Below are 6936 nucleotides of genomic sequence, written 5' to 3' on the forward strand. Positions count from 1 at the left end.
CAAAGAGCAGGCCCTCTGAGGCCATACCCCAGAAGCAGATGTGGAGAGTGCTGAAGTGTCCTGAGCTCTGAAGATGCCAGCCCCCAGAACATGTTTGTAGTTTATTTCTGTTATTGGCCAGGACAGATACATTATCAGCTTATTCCGGGTGCCCTTCTGTCCAAATCCACTTGCTCCCGTCTCTTCCTGTAACCTGCTGGAGGTGAGGAGTATGTTGAGTGTGGCTTGTCAGTTGTCTCCTGACAAACAGTGGGCCTAACAAAGGACACTTGGAGAATTTAGGGCACCGTCACACTGGTTCTGGAACCCGGCATATCAGTTGACTGCTACTATTGGATGAGAGAAGAACAAGCAGGTGTGATCTTTTCCTCTGGAGGACCGTCTGTGTGCGGATGGTTCCATGGAAATGGGACAGCCGTGGTGAGATGCTGTGATGTCAAGTACGCTCATGTAGCTGGACGCTGGTTAACATGTAGAACATTTCTTCACCTAGGTTTTCTTCTGCCCAGTCCAGTCAATCTCCAACCCCAATGGCAAACACTTTCTAATTTATACACCACTGCTTCTTTTCCTGTTCTTGAACTTCACGTAAATGGAATCACAGAGCATGTACTTCTTCTGCCTGACCTCCTTCACACGGCAGTTTCATATTGTCGTGTGTATCCTCGTTCATTCTTTCTGCTCCCATGCTGGGGAGTATTCTCTTATATAAATAGACCCAAATCTTTGGTCCGGTTCTCCTGATGATGGACATTTGGATTGTTTTTCCCTTTTTGGCTGTTATAGATATTAAGCTACTATGAACCAGCTCTTTTTTCTCAGTCTCATTCCTGTTTGAATATCAGTTTAGTTGCTAAACCAGACAGCAGATACATGTTTACCTTTATAAGAAACTTCCAGATAATTTTCAAATAATTATACCATTTTATACTCCAGCCAGCAGTGGATGAGAGTTCCACGTCCTCCAGTTCCTTCTTAACAATTGTCTGTGTGCATGGGTGCTCAGTCCTATCTGACTCTTTGTGACACCATGGACTCTAGCCTGCCTGGCTCCTCTGTCCAGGGAATTCTCCAGGAAAGCACACTGGAGTGGGTTGCCATTTCCTTCTCCAGGAGATCTTCCTGACCCAGGGATTGAACCTGGGTCTCCTGCATTGGCAGGTACATTCTTTACCACTGAGCGTCCTTGGAAGCCCCAACAGTCTACCACTGTTGGTTGTTCTAACAGAGAAGGCAGTGGCACCCCACTCCAGTGCTCTTGCCTGGAAAATCCCATGGATGGAGGAGCCTGGTAGGCTGCAGTCCATGGGGTTGCTGGGAGTCTGACATGACTGAACGACTTCACTTTCACTTTTCACTTTCATGCATTGGAGAAGGAAAGGGCAACCCACTCCAGTGTTCTTGCCTGGAGAATCCCAGGGACGGGGGAGCCCGGTGGGCTGCCATCTGTGGGGTCACACAGAGTCGGACACGACTGAAGGGACACAGCAGCAGCAGCAGTCATTCTACTGTAGAGTAAGTGGTTAGTGCAGTTCAGTCACTCAGTCATGTCCAGCTGTCTGCGACCCCATGGACTGCAGCACACCAGGCTTCCCTATCCATCACCAGCTCCCAGAACTTGCTCAAACTCATGTCTGTTGAGTTGGTGATGCCATCCAACTGCCTTATCCTCTGTCGTCCCCTTCTCCTCCCGCCTTCAGTCTTTCCAAGCATCAAGGTCTTTTCCAGTGAGTCAGTTCTTTGCATCAGGTGGCCAAAGGATTGGAGTTTCAGCTTCAGCAGCAGTCCTTCCAATGAACATCAAGGACTGATATCCTTTAGGATGGACTGGTTTGCTCTCCTTGTAGTCCAAGGGACTCTCAAGAGTCTTCTCCAACACCACAGTTCAAAAGCATCAATTTTTTTGCGCTCAGCTTTCTTTGTAGTTCAGCTCTCACATCCATACTAAGATCATGGCATCCAGTCCCATCATTTCATGGCAAATACATGGGGAAACAATGGAAGCAGTGACAGACTTTATTTCTTTGGACTCCAAAATCACTGCAGATGGTGACTGCAGCCATGAAATTAAAAGACGTTTCCCCCTTGGAAGAAAAGCTGTGACCAACCGAGACAGCATATTAAAAAGCAGAGACATGACTTTGCCGACAAAGGTCTGTCTTGTCAAAGCTGTGGTTTTTCCAGTAGTTGTGTATAGATGTGATCTCACATCAAGATCTCTCATCTTACTGGCCATTTGTATACCTTCCTGTTTGAAGGATCTGTTCTATCTCTTAGCCGTTTTTGTTTTTCTTTTTGGCCATTTTAAAGTTGAATTTTTTTAATATTATTGATAGGTAGAAGTTTTTTTCCTATGTTATACTCCTAATAAAATTCTTTTGTCAGAAACTTGTAATGCGGGTATATTCTCCCAGTCTGTATTTTACCTTTCATTTTCTTATAAATGTCTTTTGATGAGCAGAAGGTTTTAATTTTGAAGTAACTTAATTAATCAAATTTCCCCATACATTATCAGTACTTTTTGTTTCCTAAGTAATCTACCTCTCCAAGACTATAAAGATACCCTTCTGTGTTTTCTTTTAGAAGCCTTATAGTTTTAGCTTTTATCCTTTGGGCTATGATCCATCTCAGATTAATTTTTGTTTATCAGGTAAAGTAGAGGTTAGGCGCGTTCTTTTGCATGTTTCCCAGTTGTTCCAACATGGTTTGTTGTCAGGACTTCCTTTTCCTCATTGACTTGCTTTGGCACCTTTACTGAAAATTGGTTATCCGTGTAAGTGTGGGTCTGAAGGAGCCCTGAAGAATGTACAGACGCCATGTGACATGCACTTAAGTCTAGGAAATAACAGTTCACACTGGTCAAGCTTAATAAGCCTCAAGTGACTGGCAGTCTTGAACATAGATATCACGGAACATTTGCATCCAAGGTCACTGGCAGAAACTTTGTGGGATCCATTTTGGGGGCCGTTTTTTGCTTGTTTTATAGAACGAACCTTGCTGAGGTTTCTAGAAGTTGCAGCACTCCCACACTGAAGATCAGGTCCTCATCACTACAGAAGTACACATTCAAATCTGTGCAATCCAGCCTAAGCCTGCGGGCAACTTCAAAGAGAATGAAATATTTGAACTTCAGTTTTCTTATTTGAAAACCGGGAGATACGTTGATTCAAAATGACTGATTTGGGACTCAGTATAATTAAGTGTGGGGTCAGACAAAAAAACAACTACTCTTAAGAAGAAAATTCTTTGTAAAGAAACTTGTGAAAAAAATTATTTTGCTGGCTTGTGCTTATTGTATGCAAAAATAGATCTGCTGACTTTTAAAGTCTTCTCTGTGAATAGAATCTCTACTTGGAAAGGTTTTTGTAAACAGTTTCACTTAGCGTTTTTATTTGAATATAAATATAAGAGAATCTTTGATTTGAAAACTGTGGGATGGATAGAGTAGGAAACAACACCGTGACATTACTCTGTTAAGAGGGAGAGAATAAGTGCTGATTATTTCTTTTTAACACCCTGAATTTGTAGAGTTTTAGAATTCGTGTTATCATGGTATGGCAGCCCAGGGCAGTGGTTGAGCGCAGGACTCTGATGCTGGACAGCCAGGGTTGAGACACCAGCTCTGCTGATCCCCACAGGTGAAGGAGTCAGCCCCTCTGTGCTTCTCCCTAAAACTGGCAGAGTGAGAATGCCTGCCTCACATTCAGAGAACTCAGGAGACTTGGAGCTGTGCCCGAGTCAGAGTGAGCGCCATGAACTGTTGGCTGGAGGTATTTAATATTACATTACTTTCATGATACAGTCACTCGAGGAAAGGAAGTCTTTTTTAAAAGAAGAAACTAAAAAAGCAAAAGTGTATCACTGTCCTAGGGTTCAGACATCTCACTATTCATAGCAAACTCCCCAGTTGATTGAACTGATCAGATTTTACTGTTAATTTCCCTTCTTTCTGAACAGGATGCCGAATTAAAGGTTTTTTTGTTTGTTTGTTTGTTTGTTTGTTTTGAGCTCTTTGGGAAGTGTATGCCTTGGAAATACAAGAGATGCTTGATACTAATTGTTAGAATGACTTTTGTCACTGCAAAAGGACTTTATAAGGAAAGGTACTCTTTGAGCTTGCATCTTCCTCTCCTGCCACTTTGCTCTGAGCTTAAGCAAAACACAACAGTCATTCACTTGAAATACCTCCCCTAGCCTGTGTTTGGACTTGTACAGTTGTGCTCAGCTCCTGGCCCGTTTTTGCTCTCTCAAGCAATTTCCCGGCCAGAGCAGGAACTAGAGCTGTGTCTAGGAGAAGCGACTGTGACAGGACTGTCTTCCCACCCGTGCTCCCCAGCACGACTCTGGAAGGAGGGACATGCTGGACCCTCACTGCGATCCAGGTGCCCATTTAGAGGCCGGAAAGCACAGGCCCACTCAGGCCACACACACAGGTTGTCAGCGCACTATTAATAGGGTTGAAATAACGATGTTTTGGTAACGCACACAAACCAAGTTTGACTGTAGACTGAAGTGTGAGCTTTCCACACGTTGTAACCAGGAAGGCCGTCATACCCTGTGGAAGCCTCTGTCTTCGTGACAGCCTGTGTGGTTGAGGCCTAAGGAGACTGATGGGATTACTGCTGATTTACCCGGCCTGACTGTCCTGAAGTGGACTTCTCATGAGGTCTGCTCTGCGTCATCAGCTTTTTGTTTATGTTCCCCGTGTTGTTTGGTAACTGCCACAGAGGCACGGTGCGGCGGCACGTGGCTGTCATGATCTGGCGCCTGGGAAGTCACCTTCCACTGACCGCGGCTGCTCCCTGCCATCCAGGCCACTCTCGTCTCCTGGCAGCTTTCTCTTCTGGGGCTCGTTCTCACTGCTCGGTCTCTGTAGCTGCCACCCACCTATGCAAAGAGAAAAGAGACACCAGAAGGTGAGCACGCTCAGGCTGTGGCCCTGATCAGCATGCTGCATCTACACCTGTCTTGTTTTCCTTGCCTCCTGCCCTCTTGGAGGAGGAGCCCGCCCGTGTCCAGGCTCTGACCCTGTCCTCTCTCACCTCCTCAGAGACTTTTTCTCTCTCTGAACTTCACCTGCCATCCTCCACTGACTTTCTCCCATGAACACATAAACCCTCTCAAGGCTGACCAACCGAAGGGAAAGGGAAGTCGCTCAGTCGTGTCCGACTCTTAGCGACCCCATAGACTGCAGCCTACCAGGCTCCTCCATCCATGGGATTTTCCAGGACCAACCGAAAACCAAACACAAAACCCAGCGGCCTTCAGGATCGCCTTCCCTTTGGGTTACTTCTCCACTCACGTCTCCTGCCAGGGACCAACTTCTTGGAAGAGCAGGGTGAATTTGCTACCTCCATTTCCTCAGCCCTGCCCCCTGCTCAGGGCTTCCCTGGCAGCTCAGCTGGCAAAGAATCTGCCTGCAATGCAGGTCCCCTCCTCAGGCTCCTGCAGTCTGGCTTTTGCACCTGTGACCAAGCTGGTCTCGAACTGGCCAGAGTGGTAGTTGTCTTCCTATCTTCCGTGGCCGCATTTGCCAGATAAATTTAGATTTGTATCTGCTGTGACCTGTTTGATGTCCTTGGCCTCGCTGACCTGACCTGCCCTCTGGCTTTTTCTCTTCCTTGCCTCCCTTTGCAGGTTCTTTCTATTTATCTCTAAGCTCCATGCTTTGCATCCAGATGCCAGCTGGACCTTCCTACTCAATATCTTGCTAGCACCTCATAGCCAATGGATTCCAGACTGATCCCAGTCACCCAAACCTGAAACCTGTGCCTTACTGACCCTTCTCTCACCTCATCTTCCAGATCCACAAAGAAACCCAATCTGGTTAAAAATCTGCATCTTGACCATTCTCAAACCCATCTACTCTGTCTCCAGTGTGTCCTTCTTGGTTACCATCATCTTTGACCTCAACTGTTGTCTTTAGCATCCCTCTCCATGCTACCGATATTCTCCCGCAATCCATTCTCCCGACTGCATTCAGAGTGATGCTTCTGAAAAACAAGCTCATCGTGTCCCTTCGCTCTTAACTCTCACTTGTTACTATGATACCCTGTACCCAACTGATCAGGGTCCTGTAGAGTATGTGTTCTCACTCTGTGTGTAAACAAGTCATTAAACACTGAAACCCATGGTGGTGGCGGGGGAGTTGGAAAAGACTCATTTCCCCCTCAGCGCAGCAGAACTTAATGAGAATCCTGCCTGCCCAGACATCCCTCACCTCTACCCTCCAAGGTTCCTGATCATCGCTACATATTCCTGCCACTCCTTCACCCCCCCCCCTCACCTCATGCCTCCCAGTGCCAGCTGCTCCCACCTGTAATGGGGAGCATTACTCTGCCTACCCATGCCCGCCCCTGCTGCTTATTCAGAGAGCTCTGCTCTCTACCAGGTGTTCTGATCCTTAAGTTTCAGCCTGTCTTATATTAGCTTGGGTTCCCTTCAGGGCACATTCTGAACATAGGTACAGTCTGGTCTGATTCTACTGTAGAGGAGCTGGGTGACCTCTCAGTACCTCAGTTTTCTCATCTTTCAAATCTGACTTTGTAAGATTATAGTAAAGATTAAATTAATTTGTGCCTGAAGAATGTCTTTAAAACTCGATCTGACCCATAGTAGTAGCTAGTCAATCTTGTGGCAATAATACTAATGACTACTCTTTGCAACCGCATGGACTAAACAGTCCATGAAATTCTCCAGGAAATAACACTGGAGTGGGTAGCCTTTCCCTTCTCCAGGGGATCTTCCAAACCAGGGATTGAGCCCAGGTCTCCTGCATTGCAGGCAGATTCTTTACCAGCTGAGCCACGAGGGAAGCCCACTAATGACTACTACTATTACTAAAAATGTCACTTCATATAGGTTTCCATTCTCGAGCTACCTCGACCAGATTGGAGCCCCCGCTGATGTGTGCCAATAGCATCCCGTCCTTCTTTT

This window comes from Bison bison, unplaced genomic scaffold (genome assembly GCF_000754665.1).
Source record: "Bison bison bison isolate TAMUID 2011002044 unplaced genomic scaffold, Bison_UMD1.0 scf7180017864530, whole genome shotgun sequence".
Taxonomy (NCBI): Eukaryota; Metazoa; Chordata; class Mammalia; order Artiodactyla; family Bovidae; genus Bison; species Bison bison.